Below are 23302 nucleotides of genomic sequence, written 5' to 3' on the forward strand. Positions count from 1 at the left end.
TCCCAGCCAACCTGTTACATTTGCTGCCTCTCCTCTAGTCTTGGAGGAAGGGTTACAAAGAAAGTTGTGTGCTGGTTGCTGACCATTTGCAATGAGTGTGTGAGCTTTTCTGGGAACAATGAAGCTGGCCTGAACTGTCTGATGCAAGCTTTCGACCAGATGAGTAAGAGCAGGACCGCCAACTGCCAAGACTCTTCTTTCTGGTGCGTGCAATAATAGCAATGGAACAGGACTATCAGAATCATCTCTGGAGCCATCTGGTGCGGATGTGTTTTTGGTTACTTTGCCTGATAATACACGAGTCAAAAGCGAGATTTTGCTCTGGCTCCCACAAATGCTGCATTGGATCAGTTGGCACTTGTGTTCCCACCTATATCGTACGATTCAAGCAGCAGTGTTCCCTTGCAAGTTCCAAGCTCGAGTTAGCAAAGAGGAAAGGGTGGTCAATATGCTAGAGCAGTAAATGGATCGTGGGGGAACGTCTGCCCTGTGCTGTGGTGACTTAGACCAGGATTGGTCAATGGCATTCTTAAACCAATGTTGGAGCCTGTGACTACCCTGTCCGTTAACCTTTAATACAATAGGAAGAAGAAGGATTTTGTCCAGGTTTAAGTATCAAAGGCATTATAATGATATTAACAGTGAGCTCTACAAAGGCAAGAATTAAACAACAAAAGCTTTAACTGAACTAAGTGGGAAACCAATGTTATGTTTATGAAAGAACTAAGGGGAACATATTGGGGGTTTCAAGATGCATCCAGTACCACCAACGTGATGAGTACACGCTGACTCGTGCAGACAATCAGTAGGACACAAGGAGCTTAATCAGGTAAGGAGGAAAAAAGACTCAGACCCATATTATTCTTTCCACACAGGGAAGGAAGTGGGTTCTTCAAAATACTATTTTATCTATTCAGCTAATTAATGCAGACACCATGATATAATCCAGGTCTCTTGATGGGTGTGTTTTGCATCTAATTTAATACTACACTCGTTTGGTTAAAGTACGCAAATTGTTGCAAGTTTGTTAGTTGTGAGATCCATCCTGGGGATCAGGTCACGAACCCAGGAGCTGGGTGTCACATGGCGTTGAGGCTCAGGTGCCTGTTGTGGCATCTGGCCTCTTGCCCCAGGGTTGCAGGTCTGTCTCCCTCCTGACTTTTCCGTGATCTTATGTCGTTGAAGAACCTAAGAGGACTAATGAAATATAATCTTAGTCTAAGATGGTTTAGGCAACTACTCTGTTCTTTTAGTCCCTCCTTTTTGTATCCTCCTGAAGATCTTAAGAGCAAACTGCACAGAGAACAAAATAGCACTTGAATTTTTGAAAGAAGATTATGATCATCTCTGCTTCAAAAAATGCCTTAAAAAACTGAAAATTACTTTTCTATTCTACAAATAAGAAAATACAAATCAAAGAAAAGCTAAATTACTCTCTCTCCAAAGTACACTAAAATGCAGTGGTTTCTTGTATGTGAATGAAGGAAAAATCCATTCCTGAACCTATTATCTCATTTTTGTGTTGGTTTGTTTTAATATAGAATCTCTATGAGGAGAAGGTAATGTGATGAAGTAAGAGAGGTATAGGGCAGAAAAAAAGATAACAGATTCAAAATAATTTTAATTCCCTCATGTATACATATTCTTATATCTAAAGCCTGGGTATGATTTTCATCCCCAGTAGAAAAAGAGAAATATATCTTGTGATCCAGTTATAAACAGACCAGTGTTTATTCTTGTATTTCAAAGGAAATAAATTTTAAGTAAACTAATATATATACTACTTATTTGAGTAGTGTTGTATTTCTAATCCTAGAAGCATGTGGAAAAATAGTGTAATGCAAAACTTCATTTCCCCAGAAAGAATGATGTTCTAACCAGAGGAATAACTGTAAGATACTTATGATTGGATGTAATAAAGTTAAAGAAAGAGTTAAAATGGAATAAGATGATAGTCTGGCAAGAAATTAGAGTTAAAAAGGAAGAATTCTTATGACTTGCTGCAATTTGATTTTATCATTTTGTTGGAATGAATATCGAATTCGAGGAGGCACAATTACAGTAGCTCTTAGAAAAGACTGAATCCCATGCTCAATGATTAATAAACTTAAATTTTTTCAAAGTAACTTTCAAAACTTATTACTTTTATCTACAGCATTCTATAAGATCATATGGCTCTTGAATAGAGTTCCCAGGGGATTATATCTCCGTGATCAAAATCTCTCAGAATCTGTAAAATATCATCAATATAATCAGAACAAATTAGAGTGTAATATCTGTATTACTTCTTTTGTGCAAAAGTGTTGTTACTTCCTAGTAGTTGCACTCCCATATTCTAAAAGTAGTATGAACAAAGAACATCATGTATACAAATTATTTTTAACATAAACATGACTTTTTAACTCAGGCAATATAAACACATATATTAATCAATTAAAGCTCTAAAGGTCATCTGACTCAGAATGTTAAATCTAAAATATTTTTAATATATTTTTATTGATTTTAGAGAGGAAGGGAGACGGACAGAGAGATAGAAACATCAATGATGAGAGAATCATCAATCGGCTGCCTCCTGCAACTCCCACACTGGAGATTGAGCCCGAAACCTGGGCATGTGTCCTGACCAGGAATTGAACCCTACCATCTGGTTCATAGGTCAACACTCTACAACTGAGCCACATTGGCCAGACTAGAATAATTTTTTTTAAGGTTTGCAGTATATAACAAGGAACTTAAAAAAAACTAGAACATTAATCATATCTGTTTTAATCAAATATGCAAAAAAGGAATGTAAATGCTTGGTCCAAAATTAACTATTAGATCAAATTAGCTTCCCAACATTAAAGCATTTAATGATATGAATAGATTGAGGAAGATATACACATATATTTCTAAATAATACAATGGAATCTCACTCATTTGTAGCTCACTAATCAACTCATATGGATAAATACCACAGAATGTTATAATTTATAGAGACCCTAAAGATATTCTAGAGAAGATTGTAACATTTGGGACCTCAAATTATTTCTATATTTCAGTGTGTCCAACAAGGTCAGAGATAACCAAGCATCCAAAAAACAAGATCCCATGAACAAGAATCAGCAGAAATAACAGAAAACTGAAATAGACCTACAGGAACTCAAGGTGGTAGACTTATCAGACAACAGACTATGAAATTATTATTATAAGCCAAGTTTAAAATCATAAGCTGCAAAATGGTACTATTAAACAGTGACACATATTATTTGGAGAAGAACAAAACAGAAATTATAAAACTGAAAGATACAATAACTGAAATGAAGAACGAAATGGAAGGCATTATCAAATTACACTCAGCTGAAGAGAAAGTAAAACAAGATAGGGTAGAAGAAAGCAGCTGAATGAAACATGAAAAAACAAAAAGATAGAAAATATTTTTTAAGTAAAAGTGTAAAAGACATAGCATAAGAAGATTTATCAAATGCCCAGTTGAAGACACAGAGAGAACAGAAAGAATAAAGCAAAAGCAATATTTGAAGAAACAATGGCTAAACATTTTCCAGAAATGATGGAGGATATCAATCCACATATTTGTGAAACCTAATGAATACCAAGTTGGAAATTATAAAAGAAATATCATAGTGAAAGGGCAAAAAATCAAAAATATACAATTTTAGAAGAAGCCAGTGAAGAAAGGATAGGTTCATGTAAGTTATACACACAAAGGAACAAAAATAACAATGATTGTCAGCACCTTTGTTGGCCTGATAGAGTCTTTATTTTGACATTATTTCTGAAAAATATTTGTCTGGGTTTAAAATTTTGGGGCAATGTTTCTCAATAGGAAAATGTTGCCGTCAAGAACACAATACTGGTATCAATGAAATTTATAACTGGCCATTTTGGGTTTCTTACACCCTCAAACCAACATGTAAAAAAGGGGTAATTCTACTGACTAGACGCAGGGGTGGGCAAACTTTTTGACTCGAGGGCCACAATGGGTTCTTAAACTGGACCGGAGGGCCGGAACAAAAGCATGGATGGAGTGTTTGTGTGAACTAATATAAATTCAAAGTAAACATCATTACATAAAAGGGTACGGTCTTTTTTTTTTTTTTTTTAGTTTGATTCATTTCAAACGGGCTGGATCCGGCCCGCGGGCCGTAGTTTGCCCACGGCTGGACTAGAGTGATTATTTCCAACGACCAAAGGGAAATTGAATTGTTGCTGCACAATGGAGGCAAAGGGGACTACGTGGAGAGCCCAGGGGGTCCACAGGGATGCCTCTTGGTACTTCCATAGCCAATAGTAAAAGTTACTTATAAGCTACAACAAAACGCAGAATATTTGAGGACTTAGACCAGTAGTTCTCAACCTTCCTAATGCTGCGACCCTTTAATATAGTTCCTCATGTTGTGGTGACCCCCAACCATAAAATTATTTTCGTTGCTACTTCATAACTAATTTTGCTACTGTTATGAATCGTAATGTAAATATCTGATATGCAGGATGTATTTAGGCGACCCCTGTGAAAGGGTCATTCGACCCCCAAAGGGGTTTCGACCCCCAGGTTGAGAACCACTAACTTAGACCATTCAGAAAACACTGGGCCACTCACCAGGTGACGAATCTAGAGCAGCTGGGATTCCAACTGAGTGCGAGAGAGATATGAGACAGGCAGTTGAAGAAGGAACGCAGATAACAACTACGATCTTGTGACCAATTACAAAAATGCAAACTGTAGGAACTTTGCATATTTCCTCTTTGTATGTTTTGTTTTATACCCTAGCCAACTTCTTTCTTCCCATTTTAATTTCATATGTAAATTATTAGAAGTCAACTTGAAATTTCAGTTTTTAAGTAACAGAATACTCAAAAGATCTCTGGCTAAATACTAGTATACTCAGCAAGTGATACAATGATGATTATTGTAACTGTGTGTGTTTTTCCTTTTAGGGGAGGATAAGTACTTTGATTTGTCAGATGGATGGCTGTATCTGATTAGGTGCAAATATAGGGTTGTTTTGTTGGAGTAAGAAGCTCAAACTTGTGTAGAAGAGTGTATATGGAAGCTGAGTCATCAACCGGTGGACTGTGCAGGTTACCAATCCATTTTCTCTTAGCTCCAAATTCATACTTCAGTATCTGTTCTTCAAAAAATGGGAGTGACCCCTTTAATTACTTGTTTTCCTTTGCCAAGTGGTTGTGGGTATTGGAGAGAAGCTACAGGAGAGACAAGACTTCCCATCTGGTTGTGGTGTACTCATTTGGCAAGAGACAGCAGCATGCAGCACTCCATGGCCAGCAGCTTGCTCCCCTGTCCTGCACCCCCATCAGGGGCTTTTGTAGCCGAGTTCCTTCCATGAAACTCCTCTCCTTGAAGAGCTTTCCCCAACCCCCTATTATATGGGATTTTTAGCAAGTTTTAAGGACATATTTCCAGTAAGTTCCACAGCAGGGCACTGTGGTGGCTTCTCTGCCATTCATGAGCCACAGCTGTGCCCTCTCCAATGAAATCTGGGTCTCAGCCCTTGGGTGCTCTCCCTCAGCCCTAGTGGCAGTGAGGTGCCTTGGAGCTGCTACTCCTGTGTTCTTTACAGTGCTCTTTAGTTCTTACTAACCAACCTCTCATTACACCAACTCACCACTACCGTGAATAATTGCTTAAACGTTCCCTTAAAATTCCTTTTCCGTTCAAATTACTGTGTGGTTTCTCTCTTCTCATTGGACCCTGCTGACACAGTGTGGTTTTCTTTATACCATTGCTGAGGTTTGTTGATCTTTTTGCATCCTAAAATATTTTTCTAATCCACCAACTTTCTGCTCTTACTGGGGAACTCTAAACATATATTAGACTGTTTGATATTATATCATGAGTCACAGAGATTTTGTGGAGATCCTTTCAGTTTTTTTGTTTGTTTGTTTGTTTTTGTCCCTCACTTTATTTTGGTGATTTCTATTGCTTTGTCTTAACCTCATTGATCTTCTGCAGTCTCTAATCTGATAGTAATCTCATTCACTCTATTTTTTCTGGATATTGTATTTTCCAATTCTCAAAGTCTCATTTGGTTATTTGTCTACTCATTTCTTTTCTCATCTTTTTCATGCTTTCTTTTACATCCTTGAACATATTTAAGATTTATGAATGTTGTCTTTTTTTAATATTTTTATTGATTTCAAAGATGAAGGGAGAGGGAGAGAGAGAGAAACATCAGTGCTGAGAGAGAATCATTGATCGGCTGCCTCCTGCATGCCCTCCGCTGGGGACTGAGCCTGCAACCTGGGCACATGCCCTTGACAGGAATTGAACCCGGGACCCTTCAGTCTGCAGGTCAACACTTTATCCAGTGAGCCAAACCAGCTAGGGCATGAATTTTGTCTTAACATCCTTGGCTCCTAATTCCTCTATCTCTGGTTTGTGTGGGGGTTTTGTTGTTGTTGTTTTATTCTGATTGATCCTTCTCCTGCCTATTGGACATATTTTCCTACTTACTTGCGGAGTAACTTTGTTAATCATTTACTGGCCTCTGTGAATTTTACGTCACTGATTTTGGGCTTTTCTTTCCTTTAATCAGTATTGGCTTTGTGATGGTGCTTTCACTGGCACATCATGTTGACCTTCTCAAGGATTGCTGTGAAGCTGTATTACACAGGGCCCACGCAGATTATTCTAGAGCCAATTTAGCCCTGACACAATGGTGTGGCCTCTGAGAATTCGGCCCAATACCCGCCTCAGATTTCTTCACTCAGGCTGCTGAGAATGCAAATTGTCCCCAGTCCCATGTGAGCTCTGAAACTTGTTTAGCTCACTGCTTTCCAGTGGCTCTTTTCTTGGTTTATGAAGATTTACTCCCAACGTGTACAGATTGGTATGTCTCTGCTGATCTCCTGAGCTCTCTGCGCAGCCCCGTCTCTCTGATACTCTGCCCAGAGCTGGATTGTCATCCTGTACACCAAGCATGAGAAACTCGCAGCCTGCGGGCCTCATGTGGCCCACAATGAATTTTTTTGCAGCCCAGCCAATATAACAGTATGTTAGAAAACATTAATTTTATCATTGCTCTTGTTCTATTTTATACTATACTTTTCTAAATAAACCTACATTTCTATGAGAACTGAAGCTTGTGGGTTTTTTGCAGCCCACATAAACTTAAACCTTGTTTATTTGGCTCATGTTAGCCTTTGAGTTTGACATGCTTGCTGTACACCAAGAGGTGGCGGGGTTGGATCCCGCATCAGGGCATTTGCAGGAGGCCAACCATCGATGTTTCTCTCTCATATCAATGTTTCTCTCTCTAAAATCATTTTTTTAAAAAGAAACTAGTGAAACTTAGCTGAAGAAAACAAGGGTGGGAGGAGGAAGTAGGGAACTGGAAATGGATTAAAATAACCTGAACAAATAAATAGCAAAAAATCTTTTAAAAATATTCATAACTTTTTAGAAATCTCCTTTTGAAGTTTTAAACAATCTGTCACATATATTATTTATGTAGTTATCATCCACTGATTTAAAAAATAAATAATTGCAAAAAGCTGTTTTGAATTAGGTAATATTTTTAAATAAGGTTTATTTAGTTACTAATTCAAGAATATGTTTACATACTTGCAAAATAGTAGCATACAAGAGATTAGATAGATAGATGATAGATAGATAGATAGATAGATAGAGACATAGACATAGATATAGATGTAGATATAGATGATATAGACATAGATATGACATTATTCATTTGGTTTACAGGCAATAAAGTATCTTTGATTCTGTAGATCCCTTATAATAATTTTAGAGGCTCTGTCACCCCTTTCCATCAGTTGTGCCAACAGTAATCTAAAGAGAAGTTTCGTGTGTTTTTTAATTTTTCAATTACAGGTGACATTCAACATTATTTTCTATTAGTTTCAAGTGTACAGCATAGTGGTTAGACAATCGTATAATTTACGAAGTGATTCCCCTGATAATTCTAGTACCCACCTGGTACCATACAGAGTCATTACAATATTATTGGCTGTATTCCTTATGCTGTAATTCACATCCCGGTGACTATCAATGTGTACTTCTTAGTCCCTTTAGCTTTAGAGAGCAGTTTTGGCTTTAGGTGGAAGATGATTAGAATAAATGGGAAAACAATAACTACAGAAACTCATAGCAAGAGTTCAGTTAAGTCTTCTGTGGACTTAGAAATGGAAGAAAACCCCTTTCCCAAATGCTAAGTGGCAGAGCAAGGACTCCAAGTGATCTCTTTGATTCCAAAGCTTGCTTCCTTCCACTAACCACAGCACATTCAACAAGATACTGCATTTTGTACCCAGTGCTAGAATGGGTAAAACACAGTGTAAGCCAAACTCAACACAAACCCTAAAGTAAACGAGATAAATAATTTGATGTATTACACTGGCAGAGGGTTATTTTTCATTACTCCAAACAAGATACTTCTAGGGAGTGCGAGGGTGAGCAAACAGACCTGGTACAATGAATGTGGCGGTCTGCCAGTATGGGTGGGCCCCTGCTGAATGGGAAGTACCTACAGTTGTCTCACTGTGTGTGTCTCATTCATGGATCCTGAGGCCACCTGTAAATATACCTTGCCCTTTTGCCAATTTTAATGAAAAGAAAATGAGGGTAGATCTGGATCAAACATACCAGGCGACTGAAGAAAGGACTCAAATAACCTGATGCTTAAACTCCTAATACTCCTGACCAGGGACACAAACAGCTAAGCAATGAAACCAGAATTGTTATTCATATTTTCAAGTGTTGACCCAAATCCCATTTGGAGCTCAGTTTCTGTACAGTCCTGCATCTCTATTGAAATGTAAGCATCACATGGGCTGGTTCACCACCTCCTCGCCACTCTCTCTTACCTATGCTTAAGCTCTCGTGTATTGTAGGGAGGTGATGCATTCTTAAGATGAATCTTGGTCTTCTGCTCAAAAGTACCATGATTCCAAGTGAATTATGTTTACACTAACAGGAAAGGAGTAAAATCCCTGCAGCCATTAATTCAACAGTATTTATGATTCTCTTACCTTCCTCACCCCAAGGTTAGTGGGGCTCTTTCAAGCCCTTCACCCATGGTCACTGATGCATGCCATAGGTCGTGCATGCCACAGTAATATATTTCACCTTCCCCTATCTTATGTCATTCAATCATCACCACATGTCTTTAAAGTAAACAGTATGATTGTTCCAATTTTACCAATAAAGAACGAAATTGGTCTTGTCCAGACTCAAACTAGTCTAAACAAAATGAAATTTTAAAAAAAGAAATGAAAAGTTTGATCCCATATAACTGAAGTGTCTACAACTGGATCCAGGTAAGTTTAGGTGCAGTGACTCAAAACATATTATATCGCTCACTCACTCTTCTTTCTGGGAAGCTCCAGCAAAATTTCCAGATTGGCTCAGATTGGGCCACATGTCCCTCCCAGAATAATCACTATGGCCATTAGGAGTGAGAGTTTCGATCAGTGGTTCTCAACCGTGGCTGCACATTAGAATCACCTGGGAATCTTTTTAAAATCCTGATTTCTGGGCCTCTGAGATGAGAACCGCTGGTTTAGATTGCCCAACCTGAGTCATATTACGGAGGAGACACAGCTTGGGCAATCTTGTTAGGTAGGAGAGCGGTAAATCCTAAAAGAAAATTGCTGAACAGGCTAAATGTGATGGATCTCCAAAATACTAAAGCTCATAAAAACGACATTCCATGAAAAAATCTCCACAGCCACTGAGAGGCGAACACTTGAGTGCATAACACAGAAGTATTTACCAACTAAATAAACCTGAGCCTGTGTTCTCACCCCCTAACCCAGGCCCTTTTCATTGCACTGGCAGCCCCCTAATTTTTGAGCTACCTCAAAATTCTCAACGTGAATTCTCAGGGTTCATCATGTGGATTGACATAGAAAATTGAAACATAAAACAGTTAATTCTAGAAAAACAAGAGTACATGATACTTCCCTATTATCAAATGCTTTCTCTTACTGTTGGATGTAAGGATTTGCTAATTGATCTTGCTAGTACTTTGAAAATGAAGCATTTTTGGTGCACTGAGCCCACCAACATCACAGGTAGTTTAGCTCAATAAGAGGCATAGAATATGCTCCTGTAGGAGATGGGAACAGGACCATTACGCTGCCACTATTCCCGTCCGTGTCTTTCATCTATTGTGTTTCATGTCCTCTATTTTTCTCAGATTCTATCAATAAGAACGCTTGATTTGAATTAGTGAGAAAATGAGTGGCTAGTGTCTGTAACATGTTTTAAAAAGCTGTTTTATCTTTCAAAAATCAAAATGATTTTTACTTTCCCTTCAAAGCGAAAAAGAGGGACGACCCTGCAAAGTGTCCCGCACAAAGGGAGACATTTGCATGCGTGCTCCGACACGAGGTATTTTTCTAGTGTCAACAAATGGGAAGCTTTATTTTAAAAGTTGCCAGATTCTGCCCAAGCTTCATTATTCCATTCTGCTCCACTACAAAAGGAAAAGAAGAACAGATTCTCTCTTCTTTATCATCTAGGACTCCTGGGGGAAGACGGAGGCACCTCGTCTGGCTTTGAGGTAAATGTGTGACTTTCATTAACAAGTGGGCTTGGCACTGAAAAAACAGACCCCATGTTTTTAGATGCTTGAGCGATGATTCATACAAGCTGCAAAAAAAAAAAACACCAAAAAAAACAAAAGAAAACCCCTTTTTGTTTTACGCCCACTGTTGCAGTACTCAGATTACGAATCACAGTAGGCTGTCCTTTTAAGACAGTTCATCCATCCACAGTCAATTGAGAATGCTTGTGCAGAAAAAGATGTCATGGCAAAGCAAGGCACTGTGCCAGGCATGGTTCATCTCTCCAACATGAAGGGAGAAGGCTTTCGGGCAACATTCTTGTTAGACCATTTTGGAAACAAAGACTAAGCTGATCAAAACACTGCTTGGGGTGCTATCTTTCCTCTGGGAGGTTAAGAGAGGCAAAAATATCCTAGTGTTGCTCCTGTATTTGCAAAGGCTGAAGAAAACCCAATTAAATATGTGGGCATAACAACTAATCCTGATATTTCTTTTATCTTCTATTTACTGCATAAACAGAGCGACACTATTTTTATGTTCACTGATCAGTAAGAAAAATATATAACTTTACAACCTTTTAAATAAAATAATTATGGAATAGAAAGAGATATTAATGGTTTTTAAAGGATCCAATAAATCATGGTCTTTCCAAGTAATGTTTGTGAGTTGCTAAAGATATGAAGGAAAGAAATGACTGAAATTAATTCTAAAGATGAGTCCCCATCAATATGAGAAATAGAGCAGTAGCTCACATTAAATGAAAAATCACTCATGTAGCATAAAGTGGATAGAATAAATCAATCTTTTACAGGAATACAAATATCCAAAGGAGTTCTGTTTAAAAACAAACAAAAAGAGCGTTAGAAGACTGGATGCTGATAAGGTAAGGAGTGGGCGGGGCCACAGCACCCGCAGGGATTTGCCAACTCCCCTGGGCCTGCAGAGCTGCTACCCCCAACTCCCCATCAGCAGGCAGAGGAGAACACCCAGCACCCACCTCCTCAAGTTTGCCTTGCAGATGCCCATCCCTGGAGTCCTTTTAGATTGTCCTGTACTGCATGGGCCTGGAGAAAACAGGGACCTACAACGTTACAGGATACTGAGGAAGAGCTGAGGGCACCGGGTGTGTCACAACGGACCCATGAATCCTCTTAAGAACACTTCAGAAAATAGCACAAGATCCAAAGCTGATAGGACAACCACACGTCCATTCGTTTTTATCGAGAAAGCACGCCCATCCTGAGTGTATGACCCCTAACGAGTGTGTTGTCAGCAAGTTGAGAAGAAAAAGGGTGATGTGGTTTTAGGACAATATTAGAAGGCAAGAAGCTGCTGTGTTTTCCAGATTGCAAATACGTTTACCATGAATTCAGCACTGAGAGCTGAGAAAAGATGGGGTAGAAAGACACACACACAGAGAGAGAAAGAGAGAGGTTTTATTTTACATTTCTGAAAAGATAAGTAAATTGTAGAGTTGTTACTGAGGTTTGTTTGTGCCTGCTAGTAAGGTCAGGATCTTTTATCTCTCTGAGGAATCGTCAAAGGTGTATGGGGGGACAGTGTGCTGTGGGAACCTATCACAGAGATTGAAAACACAGTCCTTACCTCTAAGGCAGTGGTTCTCGACCTTCTGGCCCTTTAAATACAGTTCCTCATGTTGTGACCCAACCATAAAATTATTTTTGTTGCTATTTCGTAACTGTAATGTTCTACTGTTATGCATCATAATGTAAATATCTGATATGCAGGGTGGTCTTAGGCGACCCCTGTGAAAGGGTCGTTCGACCGCCAAAGGGGTCGCGACCCACAGGTTGAGAACTGCTGCTCTAAGGTGTTTAAATGCTACCTGGGAGGATTAGCCATGAGCACAATAAGGACAATTTATAAGCAAGACATTTAGAGAGAGAGAGAGAGAGAGAGAGAGAGAGAGAGAGAGAGAGAGAGAGAGAGAGGAAGGGAGGGGAGGGGAGGGGAGGGGAGAAGAGAAGAGAAGAGAAGAGAAGAGAAGAGAAGAGAAGAGAAGAGAAGAGAAGAGAAGAGAAGAGAGATCACTATTTTTTACTTGATAGAGACTAAGGATAAAAACTTGCAAATGACTCCCCCCCACACACAAAAAAAAATAAACTGGGGGCAGCAGCTTACCTTGCATCTGGGCTCATGTGTTTGTTAGATGAGTGACTCAGGGAGAGGAGAAGAGCTTGGGATGAGGGGAAGGAGGAGCCTCAGACACCTGCTCTCAAGCCAGGAGGTACCGGTCCTACCTTCTGCTTCTTGGCTCTGATCTCTCCCCACCTGCCCATACTTCTGGGTGGAAGGCTTGCCTGCCTCCAGTTTACCCCATTCTAATACAGCAGGAATAGCATGGGGGTTAATCTGCAGAAAACATTAGTCCATGCTTAAAACTCTTCTGGGCCTATTGCCTCTCTGTTTGAGGGAAGGGGCTGTGGGATTTCCCCCCAAGGTGGTGGAGCAGGAAAATGCTGTGCTCCCCTCCTCCTAAACCCACATCAAAATTACAACTAAATTACTGAGCAATCAACCTGGAGAACTATCTGAGGACTAGCTGGACTGAATGCCTATAACTAAGGATATAAAGCAGCCCCTCGGAGACTGGGAGAGGGGCTGAGACACTACCCATGCCGGTCCCACACCACGTGTGTCGGATCAGAATCAGGAGAGAGATCTCAGCTGCAGAGGGAAGGGTCTCCCCAGCCCAGAGCACCAGCTGGAAGAGGAATCCCCTCAACACCTGGCTGTGACAATCAGTGGAGATTCCCCCCAGGTGAGCCAGAAGGTGGCTGGAAACCCAGGCATCCGCTTAAAGGGCCTGCACACAAGACTCAGCCCACCCTGGACCCTCTATAATTCCCCACCATCTGGCCCCATGACGTGATGGGAGCACAAGAACGTATGACCTGGAGTTAGTCACAAAACTTTGCCCTAAGACTGATGTTACGAAGACCACTTTGAATCATTGAAGGTATCGACCTGTATCTACTACAGTCATTGCTGCACTGGAGGTCTGGCCTCACTGAAATTCTCCGCTTCTTTGGTGAAGTCTTCAGGGCTCCTTTCGTTTCTGCACTTACAGATTCATCCTCAGGTCACTTTCTGCCTGGAGGCACTGTTGCCCTCCACGTGGCTGTATTGTGGCTCTTTCCACATTTCAGCTGGAGGAGATGTACCACAGCTTCCTGCTACTTGTGTTCCTGCCTCACAGGGAGATGACGGGAACTAATGCTGTTGGGGAAAGTTTGTTTTGTTAAGAGTGTTGTGCAACCCATTGGAAATATCCTAAGGGAATTCCAAATAAAAGATAATTCTTCAGCAGATGTCTTAGGTTTGACCACACATAATATTTGACACATTTTTCTTTCTGGTCAAAAAAGGAAAGAAGGTTACCTTTGGCTCAATCAGAAGACAGAATTAAGAAACGCCGGAAATTAATTATGTCAGCCTAGCTGGCCTCTTTTTAAAAGGCGAGTTAGAAAAAGAGAAGGCAAAAGTTTCCTCTGGCTTACACCCTTAGCCTAATACCCATCATACAGTGATTTTGATCATTAAAGATATTTAATACAAATGCATGAGATGGTAAAATTACAGGCCACCTGTCAGTAACCCAGAAGAAAAGGCCTCCAAGGAGGAAGTGTGAGTTAGCAACAGTGGGTCTTACAATCTTCTTGGGGAGGCCCTCAGGACGGAAGAACGCAAGGCCGGAGCCCAAGGCTCAGAACTGCACTGAGAAATAATGGCATAAGCAATGTCCACAGAACGTTTTCACTACGTACTTTGTGCAAGGACTGACAGTAACAGTAATCCTAACCGACGTGGGATGCACTGTCCCCTGGATTAACTGCCCGCCTGCTACTTGTCTCTCACAACAGAGGGCCACGTAGGACATTTTCGCACACTTTTACAGAAGAGGAAATCACCCCGTTGGTGCTCCAGAAGCACTAAGGTCAGTTTCCCCGTAAGAACTGTATTCACATTTCCTTTCTGTGGACTTAGCAAATAAAAATGTGTGGAATTAAAGGCTTTTTTTTTTTTTTTAAACCTGGCTCCTGTTTTTCCCCAAACTGAAGGCTGGGTTTGGCCACCATGACTACCATTCCCTCCCTGCAAAACCATCATAAGTCTTCACTAGACTTGCATATGAATTTTTAATAAGACCTCAAATGTATTTATTGAATATCTGGAACTATTCCACATAAATATAACTTCTAAATGTAAGTAGAAAGAAGGGAAAAGAAATCATGTAGGTTATAGGGTTTTTTGTAGTAAGATTATTTCATTCGAATGAGATTTGTTCAAAAAATGTTTGCAAGGAAATTTATTTAATATGACTGAAATTGCAAGGAGTCCATTTTCATCCCAGTCTTTTGCTATGATAATACTGTGGATTTCCTTTATGCCAGGAAGAAGCATCTTTATGTTATAAAAGATAAAGTGTTTTTCATGCAATGTACAGACTTTGATCTGCATTTTATAAAATACACACACACACACACACACCTTTGGGCCAGATTCTAATATAATTTCACAGGAAATTCCTATTGAGGTTGACTGAATTGCAATATAATTTGGAAGCAATTAAAGTTTAACACAGGAATTGTGTGGTAGAGTTATTCTGGAAGTGAATCAGGCCCCCAAGGTATGAAGCAAGCATATTCAGGTCTTTGGAACAGCTCTAAGAAATTTCTTAAGTTCTACTGACTCACTAAAACTACAGTGTTCCAGTTGGGGAGTAAGAGCATTGCAAGGCAGTAGTTTATGCAGATCCACTTAAGTTTCAGAAATTGAAACGTTTCTTAAAACTCAATAGCATCATTTCCAAATGAGTATTCCTGTACGACTCAAAATATAAAACTTCTAGTGTGCCTTATTAAAATGTAATCTAAGTCTGATATGACACAAAAATTTCTAATTTAAAATCCTTTCTTCTGTATTGTTTTTATCTTTCTTAAAAAAATGTATGAAGGGTCTCACCACCTCATTATCTCGGTGAGAGCCCGTTAGGAGTTTCATGCCAGACACACAACTCTAAATACAGGAAAGGAACAGGAAAAAAGAGGAGACCGTTTCTGTGTGCATATCCTCAGGGGCTGCATTACATCATCAGTGTATAATGCCTCTTCCTTTTCATCATACCCTCTACTATGACCCAAGATAATATTCTGCATTAAATTAATAGAGGTTGCTTTTTAATCATGTCAATATTTGCTATATTAATATTTCCCATTAAATGTGGATAGTTCTAAGGAAAATGAACTATCCTCAAGATGGTTAAGTTTCAAGAGTCAAGAGTTAAGACATGAAAAGCATTAATCAGCACATACAAATTAATTGCTTTTAATTAATTAATTCGAGAAATAAATGGTGAAATAAAATTGCAGTTATTAACTCAATAAGTTAATGACTGATATGTCAACTTCATTTTCATTTTAAGAAACTTTAAATTATTGAAGTGCATGAGTCTACCCTTAATTACAATGTTGATATTTGACACAAATTTTTGAAAAATGTGCTTATTCAAGTGAAAATTCCAAAAGGGAACTGGCAGCCTAACAGTTTGAGTACTGCACTACCCTAAATGACGGAGAATTATACCCAGAATGGCAATGTGAGGAGCCCCAGATCTGCTGCCCCCTGTAAACAACTATCACGGGGGAATAAAAAGAATTTTAAAGTGTCTGGAAATTCTCCTAAGGACATACAGCAAATAGGGAAACATTTACTGAAGAAGACCTCCTAAATCTCAGTAAGAACAGTGTATTTGGAACTTGAGCCACAAATCCACTTCTTCCCTTCCCCTCCCCTAAGTTGACATGATTAAATCTCCACTCTAGGTGGGTATGGCCAAGAAGATGGGACTCCCTTTCCCATCAGCCCCCAATCAAGGAATATTAGAAAGGCTGCAGAGGCTAAATCCCTGGGGACAACAACCAAGAGGTCATGAGCCTCTTCTTCCACACAGCCCCACTCAGAGAGCAGAGGTCCTACTACGTGCACATGGAATACAATCCAGGATAAACCATATACTAGGCCATAAAACAAGTCTCAGTAGATTTAAGAGGATTGAAATTATGCAAAGCATGTCCTCTGACCATGCAAGGAAATTATAAATCGATAACAGAAATCTGGGAATTCATCAATAGGTAGAAATTAAGCAACGTGTGCCTACATAACCATTGGGTCAAAGAAATCACAAGGCAAGTTAGAAAATACTTTGAGATGAATGAAAACAAAAAATATAACATACCACACGTTATAGGATGCAGTTAAAGCAATGCTTAGAGGAAAATTCATAACTGTAAATGCCTGTATTACAAAAAGATCTCAAATCAATAGCCTACCCTTTCACATTACCATACCTGAAAAAGGACAAACGAACCTCAAAGCAAGCAGCAGGAAGGAAATAATAAAGAAAGGGTAGAACTGAATGAAATAGAGAACAGAAACATAGAGAAAACCAACAAAATCAGACGTCAGTTCTCTGAAAGGAGCAACACTATTGGCAAGCCTTCAGCTAAATATACCGACAAAAAAAAGAGAAGGCTCAACTTATCTTACCTGACAAAACTTCTGAGAACAATATGACTTTACACAGGACCAGATCCCTTATTACCATGAGTCAGAGGTGATTCCAATGTAAGCCATGTGGAAAAGCACCTCCATTTGTCGCCCTTTTTCCTTTGTTAGGTCAACAAAATCTACCCTAAATGTCACAATCTTTGAAATGTATCATTTATTTCTAGTTAACTACCTCCTCCCACGCCACTCCCCAAACATACGTACACTTCTGCTTTAGGAAGCTTCTTCCCCTATTTCAGGGTCTGTTGCATACCTTTCCTTTCCCAGGCCACCATCAAAACAGGATAGATCTGAGAATAGTTATTTGCACTTTTGTTCACTGACAGATGACCCTTTCAAATTCATCTCTACAGAAGCATCACTGTCCAACAGCGTTCACCTCTGACTCTGAGGTACTAGCTGCTGAAACAAGCGATTTTCCACATTAAAGAATATTAAACTGCCACACAATCTAGTCAATGGATACCACACATTGAACCAAGTAGTTGATTTTAGTCTTTTGACTCAGAAAATATACAGCAAATAAATGTGATTCCTTAATTTTATATATAATATATATTTATGTATTAGGGAGGAAAAGGGAAAATATGGAAACTGGATACCACCTTGAAAGTCATTTGGATTCATTTTTGTTATGTTTACTTTGTATTCTTGGGACAGAAGGTTGGAGACTACAAGAAGCATCAGAATTTGGGTCCAGGAACAGCCCCTGGCTGCTCAACCCAACCGGGCCAGGAGCAGAGAGGTGGGTGCCCGTGAACCTCCGTGCCAGGGCCTCTCCTCCAAGACAGGGTTGGGAGTTTGTCTTTTGATGTTGACCACAAAGGAGGCCACAACTGCAGTCAGTGTTTGGCAAGTGTGTGGTTTATCACTTTTTCCTATAAGATATAAATGTTTAAATATGCCAGTGTGTGTAGCCATGCTTTGCACTGCTTCATTTCTGTATACACACGAGAAACCCTGGGAAGGAAGAATCCAGGGCTTGCCTCTGCCCCTCAGCGGCTCTGCCTCATGCTGCCCCGATGTGGACCTGGCAGCCACACATCCTGGCCCTTCACAAGACGCCACCTTCCTCACTCGGCTGCAGCTCTAGTGCTTTCTCTCCCTGCCCACGGCTCCACCCGACACCTTCCACACCTCCACGCTCCCCGATACTCAACACATCTAAAATCTCTCAACACACGCTTATTCCACCTGGATTATTTCTATTTCTAACATATGTTTTGCATCACAGAATCCCTCCAAATCAGGACTATGTTTTTGAAGTTATTAGTTTTATGACAATAATTATGACAATAAACATTTATTAAGTACTTGCTTTGCACCAGGCACTCTACTGTTTTACATAAGTCATCTCATTCTGTCACACTTAACTATATATAAACATATGCTAAAATTTGCTAGTAACGCTTAAAATTAATTAAAATATACCGTTGGCCACCTTTGAAAGAAAAGTTTCAATATACTGAAGACATGAAATTCACAGAATAAAATATTTTGAAGTCTTACAAAATGTACAACACTAAATTATTATAGAGGTACTATTAAATTTATGTTTCTATCATGGAAAAGGAGCTATTCAAGGTACCTACTTTCTTTTTGTCTTAGAAACCACAGCTTCTAATATGTCAAATAAATATGATTAGATTCGTATCTTCAAATAAATCCTTTTACTAAGACAGAAATATATAAAGTGAGTATGTTTTTGCATTAATTCCCAAACTGTTTTCCATAATAACAACCCAGCCTGACATCAGCTGTGGTGTGAGGGCTAGGAAATAACATGAGATATGATTTTTACTAATCCTTTACATTCCACTTTGAAGCTGTATGCTGTTTTTAATCAAAGCTCTTATTTTATTATCAAGACTTACATTATTCTCCGAAGGAGTGGATTTTCTGTTGGAGACAGGAAATGAAGGACTGCTAATGCTGGAAATGTATTTTTCCTGTCTCGACATTAGTACATGATATATATTCATATTAATAACAACTCTGAAAACTAGTTTCATTTCTTCTACATATAAGCAATAAACAGTGTGTGTAAAAAATATGAATACTACCAGCAGTGATATATAATATGGGGCTTCTTTTCAATGTACAGCCATTCCTAATATTTCATTAGAGCACGTGTACAGGCAACTGCCAGAGATGTCCATCAAAGCTGGGTTAGATGAAGACAAACAATGCAGGCTTTCAGGAAAAACCAAAGCTGCAGCTCAGACGTTTCCGTTCTCATCCTAGGGCACTATACCACCACTGTCTTCCTCCTTTATGCAAAAAAAAAAAAAAAAAAAAAAGAGTCAATTATGTTACGGACATTCCTCTACAGCAGACTGAAAAGTCTGTTACAGTCCAATGAGAGACAGTAAAATCTAAAACAGGGGTGGGCAAACTTTTTGACTCGAGGGCCACAATGGGTTCTTAAACTGGACCGGAGGGCCAGAACAAAAGCATGGATGGAGTGTTTGTGTGAACTAATATAAATTCAAAGTAAACATCATTACATAAAAGGGTACGGTCTTTTTTTCTTTTTTAGTTTTATTCTTTATTTAGTTTGCCCACGACTGACCTAAAACCTTTGTAAGAAAATGTAGACATTTCAAAATATCTTCATGCTCAAGTCTGTCACTTCTACAAATTTTCTGCAAAGTCTACCATAATTTTACTGGGGTGGCAGAACCTATTAATGCAAAATTTCATAGAAACAAGCACTTTACCCCCAAATAAATAAAGTAATGTTTGAACTGTTTTCTAAACAAAAATGTTTAATAATAATTAAATAATCATATATATATATATATATATATATATATATATAAATATCTACACTAATAAAAGAGAAAAATGGTAATTGGCGTACGACGCTACCCTTTTCATTGGCTAATCAGGGCTATATGCAAATTAACTGCCAACTAAGATTGGCAGTTAACTGCCAACTAAGATTGGCAGTTAACTGCCAACAAGATGGCAGTTAATTTGCATATGTAGGCACAATGCAGGGAGGCGAAAGGGAAAGCAGGAAGAAGCCCCCTGCCACTGACAGTGATCGGAAACCCAGGGGGGAGCTAAGAGCTGGGGGGCAGGGCAAAGGCGGCCCTGCGGCCGCCTTTGCCCTGCCCCCCAGCCATGATCGGAGAATCAGGTGCCTGTTCCACCCTGGCCAGTGATAGCAGGAAGTAGGGGTGGAACCAGCAATGGGAGCTGGGCACGGTCGAAGCTGGCAGTCCCAGGAGCTAGGGGTCCCTTGCCTGGGCCTAAAGCGAAGCCCACGATCGCGGCGCCCCCCGCTGCCACTGCAGGTCCCCGCTGCCTGGGCCGGACGCCTAGGCCAGAGGCGTTAGGCCTGGGCAGGGGCGGAGCCTGCAACCGCGGGGAGCTGGGGGTCCCCTGCCCAGGCCTGACACCTCTGCCAGAAGCCTCAGGCCTGGTCAAGGGGCCGATCCGGTGATTGGTGATTGGAGGGTGATGAGGGTCAACTCCTCTGGCCGAGGCATCAGGCCTGGGTGGGGGGCGGAGCCGGGGATTGGGGGGATATGATGGTCCCCTTGCCCAGGCCTGAATCCTGGGTCAGAGGCGTCAGGCTTGGGCGGGGGGTGGAGCAAGCGACCAGAGGGAGATGGGGGTCCCCTGCCCAGGCATGATTCCTGGGCCAGAGGCCTCAGGCCTGGGCGGGGGCCAGAGCCAGTGATCGGGGGGAGATGGGGGTCCCCTGTCCAAGCCTGACACCTCTGGCGGAGGCGTCAGGCCTGGGCAAGGGGCCGATTAGGCGATCGGAGGGTGATGGCGGTCTACGCCTCTGGCCGAGGCATCAGGCCTGGGCAAGGGGCAGAGCCAGCAATCGGAGGGGTCTGGGGGTCCCCTGCCCAGGCCTGATGCCTGGGCCAGAGGCGTCGGGCCTGGGCAAGGGGCCGATCCTGCGATTGGAGGGTGATGGGGGTCAACGCCTGAGGGCTCCCAGTATGTGAGAGGGGGCAGGCTGGGCTGAGGGACACTCCCCCCCCCCATACACACACACCCAGTGCACGAATTTCGTGCACCGGGCCCCTAGTATATATATAAAAACATAATATAAAAATTGACCAGACGGTGGAACAACTGGTTAGCTATGATGTGCACTGACCACCAGGGAGCAGACACTCAACAGGCTCCGATTGCCCAACCTGCCAGCCAACCTCTCATTCCCTCCCCCTGGCCAGCAGTCTCCGAACACCCAATGGAGAACAGGGAACTGGGGGGGTGGGTGGTGGCGGACGTGGGCAGTGCCAGGGCCCCAACCACCCCACCAGTCACCCCCTGTGGTTGCCCCACACACAGAGAGTGACCTGCAGCCATGGCAGCAGGGGACTGGGCCAGCTGCCAGCAGCCAGGGAATATCGGCCCTGATCGCAGGCCAGGCCTAGGGACGCTACTTGTGCACGAATTTCGTGTGCCGGGCCTCTAGTGTTTAATAAAATAAAGCTTCCAGCTATTGTCATTAATTTTATGTTTAATAATCACTTCTTCCTAGTTCCCAAATACCTTTACAATTCTATTAAGTACATGGATAAATAATAAATGGATAAATAAATCACTCTAATCATGCAAGGTCATGTCTTAATCCAAAGCATTTTAACACTGAACATACATCCATTAGAAGAAACTAAAGATAATACCCTATGCTCCCTGAGCTTTTCCTTCTCTATAGTTTTCAAAGAAAATGTCACCTCTCAAAGCAAGGAACTCTCATAGTGATCTTGATATTAGATCCCCCCAAAGACAGATGTTCAATCTTGTTCACTGCAGATACCATACTACCTGGGAAAATGTTTCAATTGATCACAGTCTGGGGTATGAATCTGGAATCAGGAAGACCCAAGTTCAAATCCCAGCTCTACCACCAACTTGTTGTAAGGTTTTAGGCGATCTACCTGACCCTTCTGAGCCTCACATAACAACATCTACCTCGTAGAGATTGTGTGAGAATGTATTATGACAATAGATATAATGTGGCATCGCCTCCAAAGCCTATGACTGAACTACCAGTGACCATTTCAGTTGATTTTATAGACATCTCGCTAGCTGAAAATTGAACTGCTGCACTGGATGGTCTATTATTTTCCATAGCAGGTGTCTGAAATTAACTTTTCAGCATTTTAGAGAAAGTGTTCATGGGATGGAAGCACACGTGGTCTCATCTACACTATGCTGGGTTCCTAAGGTCCAACACAATATCTGGCCCAAAGCAAACACTCCAAGAAAATTCGTATGTGTGTACAGTGTATACCTGTGTACAAACATTTTTAAAAATGTAACAAAATGAGAGTAGCAATTGTTCCTATTTATATTTATTTTCCTCAAAATTATGCATGCACACAGTTTAGAAGGTTAAATAATTCTAAAAGGTTTCTTATGAAAACTATCAGTCACATCCCATATGCCACCAATTTCCTCCTCCTCAACTCTTTTAGCTGATTATTAACACCATAAAGCTAAGCAGCATGACTGCATTGCTCCATTCCAGTATTGTCTGTTGACCTTTCCTACGGAGAATGAAGATGTTCACTGCAGATATCATACTACCTGGGAAAATGCATGAATTTCCTCCTGTCAGACACCCCCCGACCACACACACACATATCATCATTCCCTTTACCCCATTTTGCCAGTAATTTTGGCTAGTTCAATAGTCAGCTTCTAATATTGTGATGACATAAATAGTATTCAGAGCTGAGCTCTGTGTATTCATATATTATTAGTTCTCCTTTCCTGCACAACTTTTTGTTTTCTCTGGAGTTAATTATCTTAGATTTTTTCCACCTTAGCTTCCTATATACTCAGTTCAAAACTATTTACCAAATGCCTGACTCTCAGGAAGTTCAGACATCATGCAGTCTATCAATTTCATTGTCCTAAGGAAACTCTTCTAGAACCTTCTCCTCTGCTCACATCTGACTGAGACCCTCTCTGCCTACAACCTCAGGTCACCATCTTTCTGGCAATCTCCTTTGCCTTTCTTCTTTGTCTGATCTCCTGTTTCCTGAATCCCACATCTGTTTTCTTCGTTTACTCCCTTTTGGTGAAGCAGATTTTCCAGTAGTTTCCTGGGAAATAAGTTTTTAGTGACTTTGATACCTGAAAAGGACTTTGAGAAGCCATTTCAAATTATCAAACGTTTGGGTAA

General features: G+C 40.7%; 1 protein-coding gene across 1 annotated transcript in view; it reads right to left on the minus strand.

Moving 5' to 3' along the window:
• Window positions 1-18416: 18416 nt before the first annotated feature.
• CA8 (carbonic anhydrase 8) overlaps window positions 18417-23302 on the minus strand; it is a gene marked incomplete at its 5' end in the record, with an annotated part of 82760 nt that continues 77874 nt past the window's right edge. The window contains one exon of the mRNA XM_081111498.1: window positions 18417-19409. The remainder of the gene's footprint in view (window positions 19410-23302) is intronic.

This window comes from Myotis nattereri (genome assembly GCF_964212035.1).
Source record: "Myotis nattereri genome assembly, chromosome: 17".
NCBI classification, from domain to species: domain Eukaryota; kingdom Metazoa; phylum Chordata; class Mammalia; order Chiroptera; family Vespertilionidae; genus Myotis; species Myotis nattereri.